Source organism: Dasypus novemcinctus, chromosome 3 (genome assembly GCF_030445035.2).
Source record: "Dasypus novemcinctus isolate mDasNov1 chromosome 3, mDasNov1.1.hap2, whole genome shotgun sequence".
Taxonomy (NCBI): domain Eukaryota; kingdom Metazoa; phylum Chordata; class Mammalia; order Cingulata; family Dasypodidae; genus Dasypus; species Dasypus novemcinctus.
The window spans coordinates 182,069,263-182,093,557 of NC_080675.1; the positions used below are offsets into that span (position 1 = coordinate 182,069,263).

The 24,295-nt window shown below is 39.6% G+C and overlaps 2 long non-coding RNA genes and 1 pseudogene across 2 annotated transcripts in view; all 3 read right to left on the reverse strand.

Annotated features, from left to right (window-relative positions):
* Window positions 1-4,931: 4,931 nt before the first annotated feature.
* On the reverse strand, window positions 4,932-13,465 carry LOC111763367 (uncharacterized). Its single transcript, XR_009185270.2, has 5 exons — window positions 13,361-13,465; window positions 12,059-12,188; window positions 10,977-11,104; window positions 7,941-8,072; window positions 4,932-6,795 (listed from the first exon to the last, which is right to left on the reverse strand). It is a non-coding gene; the product is annotated as an uncharacterized lncRNA (long non-coding RNA).
* On the reverse strand, window positions 7,661-7,745 carry LOC111763449 (small nucleolar RNA SNORD116; annotated as a pseudogene).
* A 4,929-nt stretch (window positions 13,466-18,394) lies between the features above and the next one.
* Window positions 18,395-24,295, reverse strand: part of LOC139438738 (uncharacterized) — a 37,279-nt gene continuing 31,378 nt past the window's right edge. Inside the window, exon 4 of the long non-coding RNA XR_011648505.1 lies at window positions 18,395-23,058. This is a non-coding gene — a long non-coding RNA (uncharacterized lncRNA). The remainder of the gene's footprint in view (window positions 23,059-24,295) is intronic.

Sequence of the window (24,295 nt, forward strand, 5' to 3'; positions counted from 1 at the left end):
GGTGCCCTTCCTCCCACACTTGGCATTTGCTATTTTCCTTTAGGACACCAGAGTAAGACACGTTAGGGGATCTGTGAGGTCTTAGGATCTTCCATACATACTACATCAACATATCACAGCAGACTGAATGCCAAACTAGCTGTCAAAAATACTGTTCCCTTCTACTTTTTGACATTATTTACTCAATACATATGTTAAGAAAAAAATTATTAAAGAATTTGTAGGGAAACGGACTTGGCCCAGTGGTTAGGGCACCGTCTACCACATGGGAGGTCCGCGGTTCAAACCCCGGGCCTCCTTGACCCGTGTGCAGCTGGCCCATGCACAGTGCTGATGTGTGCAAGGAGTGCCGTGCCATGCAGGGGTGTCCCCCGCGTAAGGGAGCCCCACGCGCAAGGAGTGCACCCATAAGGAGAGCTGCCCAGCGCGAAAGAAAGTGCAGCCTGCCCAGGAATGGTGCCGCTGACGACAACAGAAGCGGACAAAGAAACAAGACGCAGCAAATAGACACAGAACAGACAACCAGGGAAGGGGGGGAATTAAATAAATAAATAAATAAATAAATAAATAAATAAAAGAATTTGTAATTCCACAAGCTCAATACCTAAATATATGCAAGCTACTAGAAAACCTGCTTTTCGTAAGTAAGGAACTCTTATTTTTATTATTATAAATAGTGAGAAATGAACTGTCTATATAAGAAAGTGGCTGTAATCTAGTTTGTTTCCAAATTGTGGGTTGCTATTTTGAGTTAGCAACCCAAGAGGACCGGACGGGCTTCCACGGCTCAGCGGGGAGCCCCTAGGCCAACGCGTAGGCCTAGGTTCTCCAGGTGTGGGGGACGCGCGGTAAGAACCACGGAGACAGCCTGTGAGAATGAGCTAGTCCACTTTATTGCGGAAATACACTTGATTATATAGGGTCGGGTCAAGGGAGGGGTAGGAGCTGGGGCGGGTTAACTACGGGGCGGTAGTGGATAGGCGGAGCCGTGCAGGCAGCTATGAGGTAAGCGGTGACTAAGGAAGGGGGCAGATTATGAGTTGGCTAAGTGGGTGGGACTGGCGGGAGGGATAGCAACGGCTGGAAAAGGGAGATAACAGGGGCTAGGAGGAGGGGTGAAGGAAGGCAGTAACACCAAATATGGATAAAGTGTAATAAAATATTTTCCTTTTCCCTTACTTCTCATAGTCACCCTAGAAAGAAATACATCAGAGGTCTATCAATTCCATTTCATAGACATTTCTAGAGGACTTTTACCATATCCTGTGAATTTTAAGCAAAAAATAGTAACAAAATGCTCTCTTTTATTACTTCCATAGCATCCAAATGCAATGGCAGTCCAAAATATCTGTAAACTCTAGACATTAGAAAATAACAATTTTCATTATTTTTCAATATTTTTCATTATTTACTTTTCATTTAATTTGCTAATTAAAGTATAAATTTAATGGCATGGTGAAAACATGACTTTTTCCTCAAAATATAAACATATTCTTTATCAACCTCTGATAACTAACTATCCAAAAAGATGATACCAAAAATTATGTCCAGGAAATTTAATGACTTCAACTCTAAAACTTTTTTCTATATCTACTAAGAATGATCCGTGTACGAAGAAAGAGTAAATGAATTTATCTATTGTATACTTGGCAGTCTTTGCATATGGATGGTACATACAAAAACTTGTCATAAACTAGACTCTAAATTAGAATTTAATAGTGTAAACTTCATGCTTGGCACTTTATTGCTCTCCTTTTCTTGCCCTAATGTTTTTCCTGGTAAACATGGAAGTGCTTTTACCCCATATAGTTTAATGATTAGATAATTTCAGAATGTATGTTGTAAGAATAAATATAAATTTCAAAATTTCTTTGATTCCCAAAGGGAAAGAGACCCTTTCCCTCTTCCTGTTTCTTAGAGTATTTTCTTGGGAAAATTTTAAATCCTTTTTAGTCCCTTTGAAATGTATATAAATCTTTTTTAAAAACTAAATAAATCTCTTGCTAACTTGACTCAGGAATGCCTTTCTGAAGGGCCTCAGGATCATTTCTCAGATGTGTCAGCCTCAAGAAGGCAGCATTCTCTCACCTTTCTCTGTGGGAGGTTAGCCTGCGCACCTGACTCCATGTGCACCTAACTGCTCGCCATGTAGATACAAGATGTTTATTTTTACTTTGGAAAAAGGCAGTTGACTAACACAGGTAATTGTACACCCAGGTGAATTTAGGGTGAACTTTGTGTAGCAAATGATATTGCCAAGTCCTCTTACTTTAGGCCGAGATACTAATCTTGATAACATGCGTGTAATAGGTTGTATCTGCCTGGCTATACAAAAGGGTGATATTTCCACCTTAGAAATCTCATTAGCAAACTTGTCTGTGATGAACATCCAAATCTGGTTTAAAGCATATTCAGTAATAAAACAATTTTCATTCTTTTCAAAGTTTGTGGAGAGACTTTTCTGGGTTAGCAGATTTTATTTTTATTTCCTCAACAATATGAGCATTCTTTGTACACATAAAACACTATATGCCATAAGGCAACAATGTTGTAGATTATGTAGTAATCAGTTCAATCCCTCTGAAGTGACCTGCCCTCTACCCAAAAACTACAGACGCAGGCAAAAACTTTCATTGAAAAAGAAAAATGGTCTTATTGCACTTATTTTTATAAAATATATTTATAAATATGTGTATATTGGAAATGCTGGTATATGATATAAGAAAAAACTTTTACATCCACACTTGTCAGTCTGTATGGCACACTTTGTGAATGTTCTATTGTTAAATTAGATATGTGTGTATAGTTTGTATGTACATGTAGATGCATCTGTATTTATAGATGTACATACCTTTTCTTAAAATCTATGGGGTAGAAATATTTTATTTTTGCTAACAGAAATGTTATTCCAAGTCTCTATAGTTAAAACATTTTTTATTTACTATTATACACAGGGAAATCAAAACAACTCCTTTACACTACCTGGTTATACCCAAGGAAAGCCGCTAAGAATTCCATTTGAAAAAGAAAATTATTTCAGGTTTATAAAGGACAGAATTTATAATACTGTCTTCATTTGATTAACATGTATTTAATTTAAATAGTCATGTGTGACTGGTGTCTATCATACTGAACAGCACAACTCTAAATAATTACAAAATAATATTGTTAAACCATAGGCCATGGGGGTGTAGCGATGTCCAGAGATGTACTCACGAGATGCAATGGATGTGTCATGATGATGGGGGAGAGTGTTACTGTGGGGGGAGTGGTGGGGTGGGGGCAGTGGGGGTGAATGGGGACCTCATATTTTTCGAATGTAATATTTTTTTAAAAAATGAATAAATTGAGTAGAATTTGAAAAATAAAATAAAATACAATAAATAAAGTTCTTCAGGTTGAAAGGAAAGGACAGTGGACAATAGATTGAAGATTCATGAGAAAATAAAGATCTCCCATAGAGGAAATAACATGAGTGAAAAAATAATAATAATATTGTTAAAAGCATGCATAGTACACACATGCAGGAGATTTATAAATACTTGGATATATCAATCTTTCAAAAGTTACAGGAACTTCTTCAAAAAAGGAAGGATTCTTTTCTATCTCATAAAAGAATATCAAATAAAATATAATTTATTAAAGGACAAATTTATGCTTGGAATTATTCAAAGTGAGAAACTTGAAAGTCAGTGTAACTCACTCTCGTTAATTATTTTAATCCATTTTTTTAAAACATTTATTTATTTATTTCTCTCCCCTTCCCCCTCCACCCCAGTTGTCTGTTCTCTGTGTCTATTTGCTGCGTCGTCTTCTTTGCCCACTTCTGTTGTTGTCATCAGCGGCACGGGAATCTGTGTTTCTTTTTGTTGCGTCATCTTGTCGTGTCAGCTCTCCATGAGTGCAGCAGCATTCCTGGGCAGGCTGCACTTTCTTTCGCACTGGGCGGCTCTCCTTATGGGGCGCACTCCTTGTGCATGGGGCTCCCCTATGTGGGAGACACTCCTGCGTGGCAGGGCACTCCTTGCGCATATCAGCACTGCGCATGGGCCAGCTGCACACGGGTCAAGGAGGCCCGGGGTTTGAACTGCAGACCTCCCATGTGATAGACGGACACCCTAACCACTGGGCCAAGTCCGCTGCCCCATTTTTTTTCTTGTTGGGGAAACTTCTAGATAAACTGTAGAAATGTTAGCTTAAGTATCTTCCCTTTCTATTATCTCAGGTTCACTACTACTATTGACCATGCGTCTTCAAGAATTGAAGGTAAGAAATAGCTTTCAAATCATTAAGTTTTCTTCTATCTGAAGTTGTGACACAGATGGTACTTTTGGAGTGAATATGGTACTTAAGCAACCTGTTGTTGCTGCAGCCTGGAACTGAAAGGATTATAGGGTAGGATATCTAGAGAGTGGCTCTAGAAGACAGTATTGAAGTCTACAACTATTGTTGAATTGCCTATTTCTTCCTTCAATTATATCCATTTTTGCTTTAAGTATTTTGGGGCAATGTTGTTAGGTGCATATGTGTTTACAACTGTTACACACGCCAGATGAATTAACCTTAGTTATTACTATATAATATCCTTTTTAACATCTTTTTACTTTAAAATTTATTTTCTCTAAATATCATTATAATTACTTTGGCACTTCTTTCATTAGTATTAGCATGGCATAGTTTTTTAACTATTTGTCTTTTAATCTAAAGTATATCTTTTTTAGTGTATAGCTGAATCTACTTTTGCAGTTTTAAAGTCTTTAACTTTTGACTGAATGTTTTATCCATTACGAGCAGTGCAAGTGTTGACATGGTTGGAATTATGTCTGCCATTGTCCTATTTTCTAAATGTCTTATGATTTTTTTTCTTATGTTTTTCCTTAACTGTCTTCTTTTGTGTTAAGTATACATTATCTAATATATTATTTTAATTCTTTGGGGGTTCTTTTACTATTTTTGAGTTATTTTCTTAGTAGTGGATCCAAGGTTTATAAAATGCATTTTAATTCATCACAATCCACTTCAGATTAATACTAATGTTTTATGGTCTTTTATATATCTTTCAACAGACATAGGTGTTGGACTCTTACTGAATATCCAACTTGGAGTTGGTTGAGCTTCTAAGATGTATATTTAAGGTTCTCATCAAATTTTGTAAGTTTTCATTCATCATTTCCTCAAATATATTTTCTGTCTCTATCTTTCTCTCTACCTTTCTTGACTTCCATTAGGGTTTTATCAGTGGACATGATGTCCCACAGGTCTATGAGACTGTCCATCTTCTTAATTCTTCATTCTGTTCCTCAGATTGGATAATTCCTACAGATATATTTTCATGTTCACTGATCCTCTTTTCTGCCATCTCAAATCTGCCATTGAACTTCTCTAGTGAACTCTCCATTTCAGTCCTTATTCTTTTCACTGCCACAATTTCTATTGGTTCATTTTTATAATTCTAAAAAAAGGATTTGATTTGGTGAGTCACTGTCATCGTCTGTCCCTTTCATTTTGTAAATACAGCTTTTGCAGGATTACACTGTCTTCAATTTCACTCCATATGATCAAAGACCAGAAAGGACCACAAACATAACACTAATTATAATATGTCTAAAGATGTCTGGGGAGCATGCAGAGGGGCCCATTCAAACTCTGAATCCTGTGAGGCTGATGCTCACCAGGCCACACTGCTGATGACTCAGTGGATTCAGTCATATACTACCTTCAGTGGATTCAAACTACCTTCTGGTCAAGGAGACTAGATATCACAATCAGTGACTCAGGTCCAATGACTGACTAGCACAGCTAGAGTCTTATTATTAACGGTGTATTAACAATCACTATGAGGAATGTAGATATTTTCAGGACATGATATGACAGGACATGACATGACAATACCCCTTGGCCCTTGAAAACTGGAGGACAGCACTGGCAAATATTGTCCAGCAATTTCTGCTAGCCAATATAAAATGTGTAGCCAGATGATTTGAGTGTGCTTCAAGTGTCAGAAGTGTGCTGGTTATGTGTCCATTCCATTCACAAGTCATAGTTAACTGTGTAAATTAAATATCAGAATTTGTTACCATCGAAGATGACAAAATGGATTGTAGACCAGGAAATCACAAAAAGTAGACCAGGAAATCACAAAAAGTGATATAAGAGGGAAACAGACTAACATCTGAACTGTCTCCCAGCGTTTACCTTATTATCACTGTCTGTGCCAATTTGCAGAAGCAGCACAGGCTTCTGTTTCCACAATGTGTGATCATAAGGCAGGGCACACTTGTGCAAAAACTATGGGCATGTGACCAGGAACCAGAGACCACGTGAAGGCACCCAGCCAGATGCTGAGCCCTCTGTGAGGAGCTCCCCAGCCCCTGGACAGGCTGATGCGTGCCAGACCACACTGCCGAGGACTTGGCTTTGGACACAGCCCCCCTCAGCAAACCCAGCGGACCTTCTTCCACGTGGCGAGGCAAAGTGGCCCTCTCTCTATCGTTTTCCACTAAAGCAGAAAAAGATCAAAACCATGAAACAGAGGGAACATAAGCTTCAGATGACTCTCCAGTTTATTAATGTCTCTCAGCTTGGATTAAAAGACCCTTTCCAAAACCAATTAATTTCTCTATTATAAAATAATAATAATTACAATCATAAAAACTGGTAAAATAAATATTATAAAAATTGGGTAATTACCTCTGGAGAGTGAGCTGGTACAAATAACAAAATCAGCAATTCATTGGAGTACTGGCAAGAATTCCATGCATCAAAATGTCCCTTTCCTCAAATACCACTTCCAATCTACAAAGCACGGGGAAAAAAAATAGTTAAGAATGAAAATCTTCTTAATGGTATGTTAACTGATAAAGAGTTGCTTACAAGGAAAACATCATAAATATTCACTTGACTACCTTATGATAGGAGCAAATATGCTCACCTCTTCGAAAATTGTAGACTAGAAAGCATGTTATTTTTTCTAAGGTATCGAGCATTATATCTAGGATCTCCCTTTAAACTTACATGCAACCCAAGGAGGACATATAACTAGTGGCCAATGAAATAAATGTAAAAAAGGAAGATAATTGACATAATTAACATTTCACATCTAAAATGTTTTATTCAGCATCTAATTGTAGCTATTAATCAAATGACTATGAAACTGGACACTCAATTGACAGGAAAAAAGAAAAGAAAAAACTTCTCCAACCCTTGTGACTTTATGGACAAGCAAATTAAAACACTCTCCACAGACATTCCCACAGTAATGTGCACTTTTCATATTTCATATAACTTTGCCTTAATAGAGAAGGGTTTATAAAAATAAATAATCACTTTGGATTTTGACCATCTAAAGGATTTCAAAATACTGACACCTAAGAAAAATATGTGACAGTTTCAAACATAGGTACAACTATGTTTAGTGTGTCTCTTACTCATGTGCTCCTTCTCCAATGTCTGTTTACTATGAGTGTATGAACCCTGCCAGCCAAAGCATGCAAATGTGCTTTAAAACAAAAGCCAGATACTTATAGATTTATGTACAAGTCCACTCCTCTAACATATGTAAACTTGATGGCTTTCAAAACTGCAGACCATGTTGATATAATTTAACTGACTGAACTCAAATGTCCTCTCCAAATAGTTTGCCTGTAATGGGTCTTGGTCTGGACCTCAGTTTCACAGAAGTGATTTTGCCACTCATTTTGTTCAGATTTTCCAACGAGATCAATTATTGTTGTCATCATCGATCCAGGCATGTTTACCAAGGGGAGCCTGACCCTGAAGTAAGTGACAGATGTTGAGCACTCAGGGGTGGTGGTCTGGGGACACAGTGGCCACTGGGGACCTATGGTCCAGGGCTCACTAGCAGTACAAGAGTTTTATGCCATTGGAGCATTCTGTGATCCCTAAGAGGACTGATAGTTTTTTTAGGATAAAAGGCTTACCAGTGTGTGAATTTTCAGTGGCCACTGGATGGCACTGGATGGCAGATTATTCTCAATACTCTCCTTCACATCATGTTTCCAGGGCAAGAATTACATCTTTCATAGGAAACCCCATCATAGGTCCACATCAACCTATGGCAGAGAGTAAGAGTATTCAAAGATGAGAAACAGACATGCTCCCTGGTCACTCAGGCTCAAGGGGATGAGGTTCACTTACCTGCCTGCCCATAAAATAGACCGAATGACTGCTCTACGAGGATGCAGAGTGGAATCAAAACAGCACTCCGTAGCTTGTCAAGCTGCCTTTTCTCTGTTATTTTGTTTTTTAAATTTGAAGTAAAGTTTAAAGAAAATAAACCATTCATTATGTCAATCTCCATCCTCCACTAGAGTAAATGTTGCCCAACAATTTCTCCAGGCAATATAAAATTGTTACAGAATGTCTGTGTACGCTTACAGTTCAAGGAGAATGTTGGCCAGGTATCCATTCTATTCTCAACACAGCGTGTTTACCTGAGTAAATTAAATCTCAGAATTATGCTACCTACATGGTAGGTTAGGTCAATGGATGGTTCAGCAGAAAATCACAAAAAAAGTCATAGTTGGGGAAACCTCTCCCAGAACTCAACACCTAGAGGTGGGAAATGTGTGGTGGCTGCACAGGGTTCTGCCACGTTTGGACACCCTAGTGTGCTCAAGGTAATTCAGGCAGGATACGCTCAGGAGCAATAACGACGGCGTGAGACCAGGAAGTCAGGAAGCACGAAGAGCGGCCCAGCCAAAACTCGATCCCTCCCACCATAAGGAACGTACCCAGCCCCCTAGGCCACACTGCTGAGGACGCACAGCCTGGTGACACAATCCCAGTGGACTCAAACCTGCCGCCACTGTGACACAGACACCCTCTCCATTACTCTCTAAGCCTAAATCTTAGATGAGGCACCAGCAGGAGGAGAGGAAAAGGACACAGTCCTGGAAATGAAGGCAACAGAAGCCTTGGAACACTCAGCAGGTTATTATTACCTCATAGTGTTTGGATTAACAGACTCTTTGCAAATACAATTAAATTCCTTATTACCCCAAAATAGCAACAAAATAACACTGTGCATTTCATCAAATGTTTCTCCGAAAAATGGATATCCACAGGCAAAAGAATGAGTTTGGACTCTTATAAGAAACTATGTAAAGTATTAACAAAAATGGATCAAACACCCAAATTTTAAAGCTCAAACTATAAAATTCATAGAAGAAAATATAGGGGCAAATATTCTTGAGCTAGATGATTTTTAAAATATGAAATGAAATTCACAAACAACTAAAAAATAGATATGAAAATCTTCATTAATGGGAAAGCAGACTTGACCCAATGGATAGGGTGTCCGCCTACCACATGGGAGGTTCGCAGTTCAAACCCCGGGCCTCCTTGACCTGTGTGCAGCTGGTCTATGTGCAGCGCTAATGCGCGCAAGGAGTACCGTGCCAAGCAGGGGTGTTCCCCGCATAGGGGAGCCCCACGTGCAAGGAGTGTGCCCCATAAGGAGAGCCACCCAGTGTGAAAGAAAGTGCAGCCTGCCCAGGAATGGCGCCGCCCACACGGAGAGCTGACACAGCAAGATGACGCAACAAAAAGAAACACAGATTCCTGTGCCACTGACAACAACAGAAGTGGGCAAAGAAGAACATGCAGCAGAAAGACACAGAGAATGGATAACTGGGGGCGGGGGGGGGGGGGAGAGAAATAAATAAAAATAAATCTTAAAAAAAAAAGACTTCAGTGGAGGAAGTAATGACAGATGTGGTGGAAATAGCAAGAGAACTAGAATCAGAAGTGGAGCCTGAAGATGTGACTGAACTGCTGTAATCTCATGATAAAACTTTAATGGATGAGGAGTAGGGAAGAGCAAAGAAAGTGGTTTCTTGAGGTGGAAACTTCTCTCAGTGAAGATACTGTGAACATTTGTTGAAATGACAAAAAGGATTTTGAATATTACATAAACTTAATTGATAATGCAGGGGCCAGGTTTGAGAAAACTGACTCCAAATTTGAAAGTTCTGCTGTAGGTAAAATGCTATCAAACAGCATCACATGCTACAGAGAAATCTGTCTTGAAAAAAAAAGAGCTAAGCGATATAGCAAAATTCATCATCTTATTTTAAGAAATTGCCACAGCCACCCCAACCTGCAGCAACCACTCCTGATCCATCAGCAGCCATCAACATTGAAGCAAGACCCTCCAGCAGAAAGATTATGACTCGCTCATATGAAGTCATATGAAGACTCAGAGGATGGTTAGCAATTTTTAGCCAAGAAGTATCTTCCCATTAAGGTATGTACACTGTAGTTTTAGATATAATGCTATTGCACACTCAATAGGCTACAGTACAGTGTAAACATAACTATTACATGCACTGGGAAACCAAAACAAATTCCTGTGACTCTATTTAATACTATATTTCTTTGTGGTCTGGAAGCAAACCTGCAGTATCTCCAAGGTACGCTTGTATGTACGTCTTTGAACAATTCAATTCCACTTAGAAGGTTATAGACTCATAAGTCCCTTTGGATCTACTCAGTTAAAGAAATGAACTTCCTCTTGCATGTGCTTTGCTTAGAGAGGGTCTCTGTGCTGGACCTCGGTTTCACGGAAGTCACACATTCTGTTGACATGATGTCAGGACTGTTTTTAAGCCATCACTGATACAGGCACATTTTAAAGGGGGATCAAAAGCTTGTTGTTATGGAAGGAGGAGTGGGGTGAGGGGGGTGGGGGGTATATGGGGACCTCATATTTTTTTAATGTAACATTAAAAAAACAGATAAAGACAAAAATTTAAAAATTAAAAAAATTAAAAATTTTTTAAAAAGCTTCAGGTAAGTGACAGGCACTGAGCATTCAGGACTTGCCACCGGAAACACACTGGCCCTCACCCTAATGTTGACTGCCTGCAACTGAACAACATAGCTGGAAGCTTACGGTCATTGCAGGGCTCTTTCCCTTAAGAGGATCAAAGTATTTTCATGAAACAAATGCTTACCAATGTAAGAATTCCAAATGGCAATGCAGACTGGCTGGTAGACTTACACCTGATATTCTTCTCATGTCATGTCTTAAGGGGAAGGCACAACTCTTTCATATGTAAATCTGTGCTTGGTCCACATCTATCTACCAGAAGAGAGTAAATGGGGAAAGATGAGATTTATACACAGGCATTGGTCAGTGACACCAAAGGCAATGGGATACCAAAGTACTTTCACTTGAAAAATATTGAAGTAGCGCTCTACTAGAATGTTTGAGATGATATTCAAACAATATACATTGTTTGTTTATAGCACCCCCCAATAATGCACATAATATGCAACTATTTTGCCAAACATAAAATGTGCGTCCTAATAATTTGATTGTGCTTACAGTTTCAAGAGAATGTTGACCAGGAGTCCTTTCTATTCACAGCAAGACAGTTATTTCTTTAAATTCAACCTCAGAAATATGTTAAGGTCAATGTAACATAATGGACACAGACAGGACGTCTGATAAATCATAACTGGGGAAAGAAGACAACCACTGAAAAATCTCTCCTGGCACTTAACCTGCCTGATCTTGGGAACCAGGTGAATTTCGGAGGATGAACGGGCTCACACTACATCTGTTTTCACTCAGTGTGGTCACAGCCACTTGGACAGATACCCTCATGTGCAAAGGCTGGAAGGCTGGGGAGCACGTGGGGCAGCCCAGCCAGGCTCTCGTCCCACTTGCCATGAGGATCTTCCCACTCCCCTGCAGGCTGAAGCTACACTCCCAGGGCATGCTGCTGAGCACTCGGCGGATCTGCACACACACTCCCATCAGTGGATCCAAGCTACTCTCACTCATGCAGGCACGGAATGCCACGTCTATCCTTCTCCATGCATAAATGCATTTTATGAGGCACCCATATGAAGGAAAAGAAAGGGAAATATCCTGGAATTAAGAGAATAGATACTTGGATGACTTATCATAACATTACGCCTCACAATGCTTGATTTTCATATTCTTACCAAATTAATTATGTATTTTGAACAAGAAATACATACAGAAAACAACACTGTAAATTGAATATATTAAAAATTGTTTTTTTACCTCTGGAATACATCAATTTTCCTCCCGACAGATGAGAGTTTGTACATAACCATTGATTCATGGGAAATACTGTTGAGAATTCCATGCCCCAGACTGTCTCTTCCCTCCAATATTACTTTTGAGCTACAAGCTAGAGAAAGAAATTAGAAAAGATTATAGACAGATACTAATGATGGAATGTAAAGTTATAAGAGATTACAATGAAGTAAAAAAGTTATTCACTTAGCTTCCTTCTATGTGACAATAATTATGCTCTCTCCTTGAAATACCATGATACAGAAACTCAGTTTTTCTAAAACCTATGTCACCTTTCCCCAGAGTACACTCATATCATTATTCCTCTTAAATGGAGATTACTGGGATCTCCATTTAAATCCAGATGAAATACAGCGAAGGCATATCAATAGTAGCCGGTGAAATCCATGTACTAAAATTGGAAGTTTATTTCACAACTAAAATGTTTAATCCAACATCTACTTATAGCTAGTACTCAAACATGTACAAAATTACTCCCTTAGTTAATATGAAAATCTCTTCTCATACTTGTGTCAGGATTAGCAAGTAAATTAAAACACCAAGAAGACATTGCCCATACAGTACCCACTCTTCAATTCCTAAATAAGACATTAATCAAAGAGAACTATGGCTAGCAAAACCTATAGTCTCTTTGGGTTTTGATCAACAAATAGCCCTCAAGAGACTGAGCCTCATTCTCAAGACTCAGACACCTGAGAAATATCTTTGAAGTTTTCAAATGTAGATTTATCTCTTCTTGGGGTATCATATCACTTATGTGCTGGGTTCCCAGTGTCTATTAACTATCCATTTAGAAGCCCTGCCAGTCAACCATCTACAGGATACAATCAAACACATAGAAACCTCTGTACGGTTCAATTTCTCTACTGTAAAGCAGGCAGGTTTCTTACAAATAGGGGAGCCGCTTCGGTACCACTCAGCTGAACAAGCTGAAAGCCCCCTGCATGTGTTTTGCTGAGAGAGGGTCTCTGTGCTGGACCTCAGCTTCACAGAGATCACTCATTTTTTTCAGATGACTTGAGGACCATTTGGAAGTCGTCTTTGATCTGGACATGTTGATGAAAGGACCAGATCCTGCGGTGAGTTGACATGGAACACTCAGGGCTTGTCCCCCAGGGACACACTGGTCACGCTGTCAGTCAAAGAGATGGGCCATTACGATCAATGACCACGACGCCATGGCAGACTAGAAAGCCCAGTTTTACTATCATTAGAATATCACATATTCCCTATGAAGAATGATGGTGTTCAGGATAAAATGCTTACCAATGGAGGCACCCACTGGCCTAAGACCTGGGTGACAGATAAATGACTAATCCTCTCCTCCGTGCTGTCTCTCAATGGAAGGTCATAACTCTTTTATGTAGAAATCTGTGCTTGTTCCACATCCACCCGTGGGAAAAGAATATAAATGGGGCAAGATGAGAAACACATACATTGCTCAGTCACATGTAAGAATTAATCTTACCGACAGTAGTTGCTTTTGAAATACACTAAAGTATTGCTCTAAAAGAATGTTTCATATGATATTCAAAAAAACATACCTTGTTTGTCATAGGCCACCAGCAATGCAAATAGTATGCAGCATTCCAAAAACTGAGAGAAAATGGGTCCCTAAGTAGAAGGAGGGTGCTTAAAACTAAAGGGCACATGGGTCAGGTTTTCAATCAATCACAATAAGATGGAGGTATTTCCCTAAATTCAATCTAAGAAATGTATTAACTTCAAAAACAACAAAACGTATGTGGACAGGAGAAAAAAGACAACGAACTAAAAGTCTCTCACTATAGTTATCCGATTTGTCTTAGAAACAGCCAATTTATGGGGGCTGAACAGGCTTATGCCATTCAGTGTGGTCACAGCAACTCGGGCAGTGCACCTGCACGTGCGGTGAGAATGGGCAGGTGACCAGGAGGCTGGGAACACGCAGAGCAGCACAAGGCCTTCCTGCCCCTGTCATGTGTGAGGCCACCAGGCCACAGTGGTGATGACTCAGCTTGTGTGGAACACACTCCCCTCAGCAGATTCAAACTACCACCTTCTATGATGGCAAGGAACACCTTCTCTACTGCTCTATGTAGAAATTCTTTATGAAACAGTAAAGAGTAAAACCCTGAAAATTAGGAGAATAGAAATTCAGATGACTCATCATGATATTATGCATTATAGTGCAAAGATGAACGGATTCTTCCTAAACCAATTTCATTCTATAATTAAAATTACTGAAGACAGATGTTAAATATATACATTAAAAAGGAGATGTTACCCATGAAATACATCATTTTGTTCCTTCAAAATACGGGCACTGGTATCATGACATAATCATCAGTTCTTAAGGAGTGCTGTTCATTATTTCACACAACAAAATATCTCTTCCCTTTAATCATCTCCAATCTCTAGGTAGAGGGAGAAATTAGGGAAATTGAGAAACAAATATTCCCAAATGAAATGTAAAGTTATAAGGGATTACATGGAATGAAAAAGTTATTCACTTGACCACCTGATGTTAGAATGATTATGTTTGCTACTCAGAACAGATAATTTTTCTAAGACTTAGGTCTCAATGTTGTCCCAGCATACACTTTTGGCATTATTCATTGTAATTAAGATCTCCCTTTAAATCCCATGTTAAAACACAGAGAGAGCATTTCAACAGTAGCCAAGGAAATCCACATAAAACGTTGAAATTAGAAGTTTAATTGTTTCACAGCTAAAATACTGAATACGGTATCAACATGAAGCCAGCATTCATATACATACAAACTTATACCCTCAGGTGTTACAAAAAATAATCAGTTCGAATGCTTGGGTCAGGTTTAGCCAGCCAATTCAAACAACTAAGAAGACATTTTGTCCTTTCTAGTGTTGGGAGGTGGTACCTTAACAACGGTCAATCCAGAGAAGAGTGCTGTATATAATTCTATACATCAAATGTCTCTTCCTTCCAATACCACTTCCAGTCTATGTATTTGAGAAACAAATATTGCCTAATGGAATATAAAGTTATAAGGGACTACAAAAATCAAGGGACTTACGCACTTGACAGTATGTATAATAAGAATAATTATGCTCACTCTTCAAAATACCCTAATGTATGCTAAATCTAGGGCTCAACATTTTTCAACCATTCCTTCCAATGCATCACTCACTGCAATTAGAATCACCCTTTAAACTCATATGAAACACAGAGGGCACAGTAATGCTAGCCAACGAAATCCACAGAATATACTAAATTGGAAGTTTAATCATTTCATAACTGAAATAGTAATGCAGAATCAACTTGAATCCAGCTTTCAAATATGTACAAACTTATATCCTTGGCTGGCATGAAAGATCAGTTCTAATATTTGTGCCATGATTAGCAAGTAAACAACCAAGACATTTGCCCATGTAGTATCCATTCTTCAATTCCCAAGTAAGACTTTAATAGAAGAGATACATGACTACTACAAACTCATGCTCTCTTAAGGTTTGCCATAACCGATAGCTCTAAAGAGACGTATCTCAAGAGATAGTCTCATTTAGTGTGTGCACCTTGCCACGGAAACATTCAAAGAATTGAGATTTAATCCCAAATCATTTATGCATAAACCTCTGTACAATTCAAGTCACCTAACATATGCAGACAATCCCTTTGGTACCACTTAACTGACAAAAAGAATTCCTTCTGCATGTATTTAATCAGAATAGGTACCTCTCCATGCTGGACTTCAGTTTCACAGAAGTTATTCAATTTGTTCACATGACTTTAGGACCATTTGGAAGTCATCCTTGATCCAGGCACATTTAAGATGCGGACTAAGAGCTGGAGACAAGGGACAGACACTGAGTATTCAGGGACTGTCATGTGGGGACACACTGGTCTACCAATGTTGAGTCCCCAAGGCTGAGCAGAACAGCCAGTGGCTTACTGTCTTTGGAGTAATATGTAATCCCCTAAGAGGATAGAAAGCATTTTCAGGAGAAAATACTTACTGATACGAGAATACTCAGTGGCCCTTGAGGATTGGATGACAGACTTATTCTTGGTTTTCCACCATGTATCATGTCTTAAAGGGAGGACATAACTCTTTCATATACTTACTGGTATGTCATCCACAACCAACTGTGGGAATGTGGTAAAATAGAGAAAGGTGAGAAATATACACATAATAGTAACACGCAAGACAGTAGGATAACAAAATACACTTGTATTTGTAATATACTAAAGTATTCCTCTACTGGGATGTTTCAAAATAATGTGCATTATTGTAAACAAGCCACCAGCAAAGCATGTGTAATGAAATAATTCTGTCAACCAATGAAAAATGTGTACCCAGATGGTCTGATTTTGCTTAAAGTCTCAAGAAAATGTTGTCTAAGTTTTATTCATTAACAGTAAGACACAGATATTTCTATGAATTCACCTCAGATATATTAACTTTAAAGATTATGCACTGATGTGAAATGTGTCAGCAAGTCCCTCCCTACACTTACTTGCGTGGTTCCACACCTGACAATTTGTATAGGCTACACAGTCTTATGCTGTATCGGTTTCTACTACTATGGCGACAGCACCTGGAGCAGGTACACAGATGACTGAAGACTGGGGGCACGCACAGCCACCCAGAGAGACCATCATCCCTCTCACCATGAGGAACTTCTCCAGCCCCATGGTCAGGCTGATGCTCACGAGGCCACACCTCTAGGAACTAACAGCAACTGGTTGCAAATGTCGTCAGAGGATTCAAACTATCCTCTGTCACACTAACATTCTCCATGCCCAAATCCTATATGAGGCCTAATATGAAGTCAGAGAATGGGAAAAAAATCCTGGAAATGAAAGGAAAAAAAGGCTCATATGGAGGATAAGACTGTGGGAAGACAGTGCAGTAGGAAGCTCCAGGAATCAGTCTTCCCCCCAAAATAAGTACTGAACTGGCAGGAACTGTCTGAATCAACTGCTTTGAAATTCCTAAGTCTAGTGGAACACCATGCAACATCCAGGGCAGAGGGCCAGGTTTCAGGCTTACCAGACAGACATATGTAAAAAATTATCCTCAATATCATCAAGGAAATAAAGAAAAACACAGAGGAAGAACTAAAGGATATGAAGAAAACAATGAATGAATAATATGGAAATCTCTCCAGAGTAATACTAGAGTTGAGAAACACAATAACTGAATGGAAAATGAACTAAACAATTTCAACAGCAGAATGGAGGTGGGAGAAGAAAGAATCAGCGATACTGAAGACAGGACAACTGAAATGATTTGGGCTGAGGAGCCAAAAGAAAAAAGCATAAAAAAGAATTAACAGAGCCTAAGAGACCTATGGGAAACCACCAACTATGCCAATATATGCATTATGGAAGACCCAAAGGGAGAAGAAAGAGAAAGGAACAGATGGAACATTCTAAGAAATAGTGGCAGAAAACATTCCAAATTTAATGAAAGACATGAATGTGCACATTCAAGAATCCCAAGGAATCCCAAACAAGATAAACTCAAAGAGATCCATGCCCAGATACACAGTAATCAAACTGTTGAATGTCAATTGTAAGAATACAGTTCTGAAAACAGCAAGAGAACAGCAATAAGTTATGTACAAGGGAATCCCAATAAGATTTAAGTGCTGATTTCTTATCAGAAACCATGGTGGCAAGAAGGCAATACTAAGAAATACTTAAAGTGCTGGAATAAAACAATTGCCAACCAAGAATTTTATTTGGCAAGACTTTCTTTAAAACTGAGGGAGTGATTCAGACATTCCCAGATCTTTTAAAAATCGGAGAAAGTTCATTAGCTCTAGACCTCCCCTACAAGCAATGTTAAAGAGAGTTCTTCAGACTATAAGGAAAGGACACCATAATCAAAGCAGCATAAAGAAATAAAGAACTCTGGGAAAGCTAACGATATGGGTAATTATAAATGCAATTGTATTTTTTGTTATGCAACTCCAATTCCAAAAGATAGCTGGGATAGCTAGACTAATATAAGATAAAATAGACTTAAAGGCAGGAAGTGGATGTGGCTCAAGCAGTTGAGTGCCTGCCTTCCACATGGGAGGTCCCAGGTTTGCTTCCCAGTGTGCTAAAGAAGACAGACAAACTATGAGCAGAAAATGAGCAGACAGTGCACAAAAAACAATGAGCAGATGAGAAAAAAAACCAAATGAGTAGGGAGTAGATGTAGCTCAATGAGTTGAGTGCCCTCCTTCCACTTGGGAGGTCCTGGGTTCCGTTCTCAGTGCCTCCTAAAGGAAACAAAAAACAAGCAGACAATGAGCAAAAACAACAAGTGAACAGACGAGGGAGCCATCTCAGGGTGGTAGAATAATATATTTTTAAAATGGACTTAAAGTCAAAACCTTTTACAAAAGATAAAGATGGTCATTATATACTGATAAAGGAGTCAATTATACACAATGTAACAATAATAAATACATGTGCACCTAATGACAAAGTCCCAATATATATTAAGCAAATATTGACAGCTTTGAAGGGAGAAATAAATGGCTCTATATTAATAGCAGACTTAATACACTGCTTTTGATAATGGATACAAATGGATCAACAGGGAAATAGAAGACTTGAAGAATACCCTAAACCAACTAGACCTAACAGACATACAGAGGACTAGTCACTCAACAACAAAAGTTTGCACATTCTTCCCTAGTGCACATGGATCATTCTCCAGAATGTATCATATCTTAGGGCACAAAACAAATCTCAATAAATACTAATATATTGAAATTATACAATGTATCTTCTCCAACCACAATGGCATGAAGCTAGAAATCTGTAACCAAGGGAGAAATAGAAAATTCACATATATGGAAATTAAACAACAAATTCTTAAACAACCAATGGATTAAAGAGGAAATAAAAAGTGAAATTAGGAAATATCTTGAGGTGAATGAAAATGAAAATACAACATACCAAAACTTACGGGACATAGGAAAGGCAGTGCTGAGAGGGAAGTTTATGACTCTAAGTGCTTACATTTAAAAAGAAGAGGGAAACGGACTTTGGCCCAGTGGTTAGGGCGTCCGTCTACCACATGGGAGGTCCGCGGTTCAAACCCCGGGCCTCCTTGACCCGTGTGGAGTTGGCCATGCGCAGTGCTGATGCGCGCAAGGAGAGCCGTGCCACGCAAGGGTGTCCCCCGCGTGGGGGAGCCCCACGCGCAAGGAGTGCGCCCCGTAAGGAGAGCCGCCCAGCGTGAAAAGAAAGAGCAGCCTGCCCAGGAATGGCGCCACCCACACTTCCTGTGCCGCTGACAACAACAGAAGCGGACAAAGAAACAAGACGCAACAAATAGACACCAAGAACAGACAACCAGGGGAGGGGGGAAAATTAAATAAATAAATAAATCTTTAAAAAATAAAAAATAAAAAATAAAAAATAAAAAGAAGAAATACTTCAGAGCACTAACCTCAAAATTGGAAGAACAAGAAAAGAGGAAATTAAACCCAAACCAAGCAGAAGAAAAGGAAAGAACAAAGATTAGAGTGGAAATAACCTAAATAGAAAAAAACAATAACAACAGAATCAGTAAAAAGTTGTTCTTTGAAAAGATCAATCTTAACATCATCCTCATACAAAAGCCAGATAAAGATACCACAAGAAAAGAAAATTATAGATCAATATTTCTTATGAAGATAGATGCAAAAACCATTAACAATATACCAGGAGGAAAAAAACCATTAACAAAATAGCATATCAATAAATCCTGAAAAATCCAGAACAGTTACTGGAATTAAACAAATTCAGTGACGTGACAGGGTACAAGATCAACATGCAAAAATCACAGTTTCCATCTAATAGTAATTAATCATATGTAGAAGAAATCAAGGGAAAAATCCATTTACATTAACAACAAAAAGAATCAAAGTTTGTAGGAATAAATGTAACTGAGGATATAAATGGCCTATATGCAGGGAAGTGGACTTGGCCCAATGGATAGGGCATCCGCCTACCACATGGGAGGTCCGCGGTTCAAACCCCAGGCCTCCCTGACTATGTGGAACTGGCCCATGCGCAGTGCTGATGCACGCAAGGAGTGCCCTGCCACACAGGGTTTCCCTGCATAGGGGAGCCCCACACGCAAGGAGTGCGCCCTGTAAGGAGAGCCGCCCAACGCAAAAGGAAGTGCAGCCTGCCCAGGAATGGCGCAGCACACACGGAGAGCTGACACAAGATGATGCAATAAAAAGATACACAGATTCCCGGTGCCACTGATAAGGATAGAAGCGGTCACAGAAGAACACACAGCGAATGGACACAGAGAGCAGACAACTGGGCAGGTGGGGGGGAAAGGGGAGAGAAATAAATAAAAAATAAATATTAAAAACATAAAATAAAATAAAAAATAAAGGAAACTGGAGGAAATCCAATATGATCCTTGTTTTACAGTTGCAGAAAACTTGACAAAATATTTCTAAAAGAAAGACCTCAATAAATGAAAGAACATTCCATGTTAATGGATTGGAAGACCAAATAATGTGAAATTGTCAATTCCGCCCTCAAGTGTTGATACTCTGTTTTCCAATTCCTCTAATGTATGCAAGCAGGTTACCTACAAATAGGGCAGTCCTGGTTGGTACCACTTAGCTAACCAAATACTAATTTCCCCTCTATATATTTTTGCTTAGAGTGGGTCTCCATGCTGGACCTCAGTTTAAAAGGCTTCACTCATTTTGTTCAGATTCCAACAAGATCCACATTGAAGTCACCATCAATTAAAACACTTCAAGAAGAGGATCTTGACCGTATGAAAAGTGACAGACACAGTGCTCAGCGTTTGTCCCTGGCCACACTGGCCCACACTATTAACCAAGGAGACTGACTGTTATATCAATGATTGCAGTTCTACAGCTAGAAGAAAGCCAGAGTCTTTGTCACTGAGTGTCTTAGCCACAGGGCTGCCATGCAAAGGACCAGGAATGGGCTGGCTTTTACAAAGGGGGTGTTTTGGGGTAAACGGACTTTCTGCAAGTCCTTCCTGGATAAGTGCATTTCCAATCATGACTTACAAGTTCCACGTTCAGTTCAGTCCTCACATGGGTCACTGTCCTCTTGGGAGCTTGTTTCTGGAAGGTTGGAATTTCCCAAATCATAAATCTCTATTTCCTTTCTGCCCAGCAGTTTACTTCTCACTTATCTCTTTCCTCTTGCATTTTGCTGTAAGCTGCAAGTTAAAGCCAAGCTGCATTTTCCACATTTACTTTGGAAATCCCCTCAGCTCAATGTCCAAACTTGTCATTTTCAAATTCTGCCTCCCATGTAACATCAGGAGTCCATTTTGTCAAGTTTTCTGCAACTGTAAAACAAGGATCATATTGGATTTCCTCCAGTTTCCAATAATAGTTTCACCATTTCTTTCTAAGGCCTCATCAGGAATAAATTTAGGGCCCATATCTCTACTAATAGTCTCTTCAAAGTAATCTAGGTCTTTTCTATCAAGCAGCTTAAAATTCCTCAAAAAAAAATACCCTTTACCCATTTAAAAAACCATTCTGACATTTTTGGCATTTGCATAGCAGCAGCACCCCACTTTCCTGGTAACAATTTCTATTTTGGTTTGCTAATGGGCTGCTGGTGCAAAGTACCAGACTTTTATAAAGGGGATTTTTGGGGGGTAAAAATTCACAGTTCCAAGGCCATGAAACATCCAACTCAAGGCACCATCAGAGATGCTTTCTCACCAAAGTCAGCTACTGTTGATCCAGTTGTCTGGTGATGAGGTGAAGCAAGATGGCCGCTGACCTCTGCTGAGGTCTTTGCTGAGGTCTCTGCCTTCCCCCAGAATCTACCAATTCTTGGAGCTCAGCTGGAGCAACCAGGCAGAGGGCTTGCCTCCTTCCAGACCTCTTCAATCAGTCTCAGCTGCTCCACTTTCTTCCCAAGCACAGTGGTAAGCTATCAGGCATATGGCTCCTCTCTTCCTGGGCCTCAGCCCTCGAGCCTCTCAGGGCTTCTGTTTTCCTGCAGTCCTCCCTCTCACATGGCAGGATGAACATAATAGGGTGACTCCCTTTTCCTGTGTCTCCTTTTTTATCAGACCCAGCAAGAGGGCAGAGACTCAACCTGAGAAATGCCTCACTGACGTAGTCCAATTAAAGGGTGTCACACCCATGGGGAGGGGAATAGCTCACAAACATAATCTTTCTCTTTTGGGGATTTATAAAATAATTTCAGACCACCACATTGAGTATTCTGGAATCACTAAGAAGAAAGACAGTGTATTAGTCAGCCAAAGGGGTGCTGAGGCAAAGTACCAGCAATCTGTTGTCCTTTATAAAGGGCTTTTATTTGTGGTAGAAGCTCACAGTTACAAGGCCATAAGGAGTCCAACTCAAGGTACCATAAGAGGTACTTCTTCACCAAACTGTTGCCACATGTTGCAGCAAGATGGAAGGCAGGTCTGCTAGGGTTCACCTGTCCTCTTCCCTCTCAAGGTTCCATGGGTCCAGTGTCCTCCTATCTCAGCTCTAGGCTGGCATAGGGCTCGTTTCTTTCTGGGCTCAGCTGCTGTGTTCTCTTCATAAGGTCGGCTGTGAACTCTCATCTCTCTTCCTGGGGCCTCTGCTGTGTCTATAGAGCTGTCTCTCTTCCTCTGTATATATTCTCTGTGTATGAGTCTATCTTATGGGCTGACCGATGGGGCCCTAATGATGTGGTCAAATCAAAGCCCTAATCTTGATTTAATCAAGAAAACATAAAGCCTTTGGATTTAAATCAATCAAAGGGTATCATGACTAGAGAAACAGACCAGTTTACAAATATAATCAATACCTCTTTTTGGAATTCATAAATAATATCGAACTGCCACAGATAGTATCTCCAGGACAAAATGTGAAAAGTCACAACAGTCCTTGAGGAGTGGATGACAACTTATTTCTGATACTCTAATTCATGTCATGTCTCAAGGGGAGGAATGACTCTCTGATATGTAATTCTGTGACTGGTATACAGCTACCACCTACAGAGAGAATAAAAATGGAGAAAGATGAGAAATATACACATACATTAGGCAAACACACAAAAGACCATCTGATTACTGACTATACTTCAACTGGAATATACTAAATTATTACTCTACCAGGATATTTCCAAATGATATCCAAAACAAACATTCCTTTGTATTGGTCTTTGGTTATCAGTAGAGCAAATATTATCCAGCAATTTCTGTTAACAATATAAAATGTGTAAACAGATGCTCTGAGTGTGATTTGTGTTTCAAGAGATTGCTGGACAGGTGTTCATCCACTCATAATATACGTAGATTATGCTGTAAATTCACCTCAGAAATGTGTTGTTGGAATGAAGTATTGGCATGCGTGACAACATGGATGAATCTTGAAGACCTTATGTTGAGTGAAGTAAGTTAGCCACTGAAAGACAAATACTGCATGATCTCACTGATATGAACTATGGTACCAAGCACACTCAAAAAGGTTGTGTCTGGAAGATAGGTTACTAGGTGATAGAGAATAGAGTGTGGTGAGCCAATACTCAACCTGGGCAGAATCTATGATAAGGTGGATTGGGGATATTGGGCATAGACAGGTGTGATGCTCAGTGATATGAGTGGGGTTGATGGTGCAGGAGCATGAGTGTGAGTGGGACTGGGGTTGAAGGTTGTGCTGTCCAATGAGCTGGGGGTTGGTTGGCATGGAGGAAAAAACAGGTGACCTCTGGGGAGGTAGAGGATTCTGGTTGAGAAGGCAATTGTGGGAGTGTTCTTTTGGCAACTATGGCAGGGGAGGGTCACTGATGCAGGGTACAAGTGGGGTGTGTGGAGAATGGTGTATCTAGGACATGTCTTTATGGAATATAAATGTGTTCATGTAGTCATTGGGTATTATCTCAGGGGGTGGAGAACCACACAATAACCAACAAAATATTAAATTCCCATCCTGGGGAGTCCTGCTATGTTCTCTAATAGAGTGGCAAGAATCTCTCAAGTACATAGGCAGTGTCTAATAAGAGAAAACAGACCAACACACCAAGCCCTTGATATTAATGCCTATAATTATGAACTTTATTCTTGTTGACACTTAGCCTAGTACTATCTATTGCCTAAGTTACCTCCTGAAAACCTTATTACTCAAATGTGGCCTCTCTCTAAGCCTTAGAGTCTAAGGTAAACTCAGCAAAACACCTCACTACCTTCCCCACACCCTGGCATGGGACATAACTCCCAGGGATGAGCCTAC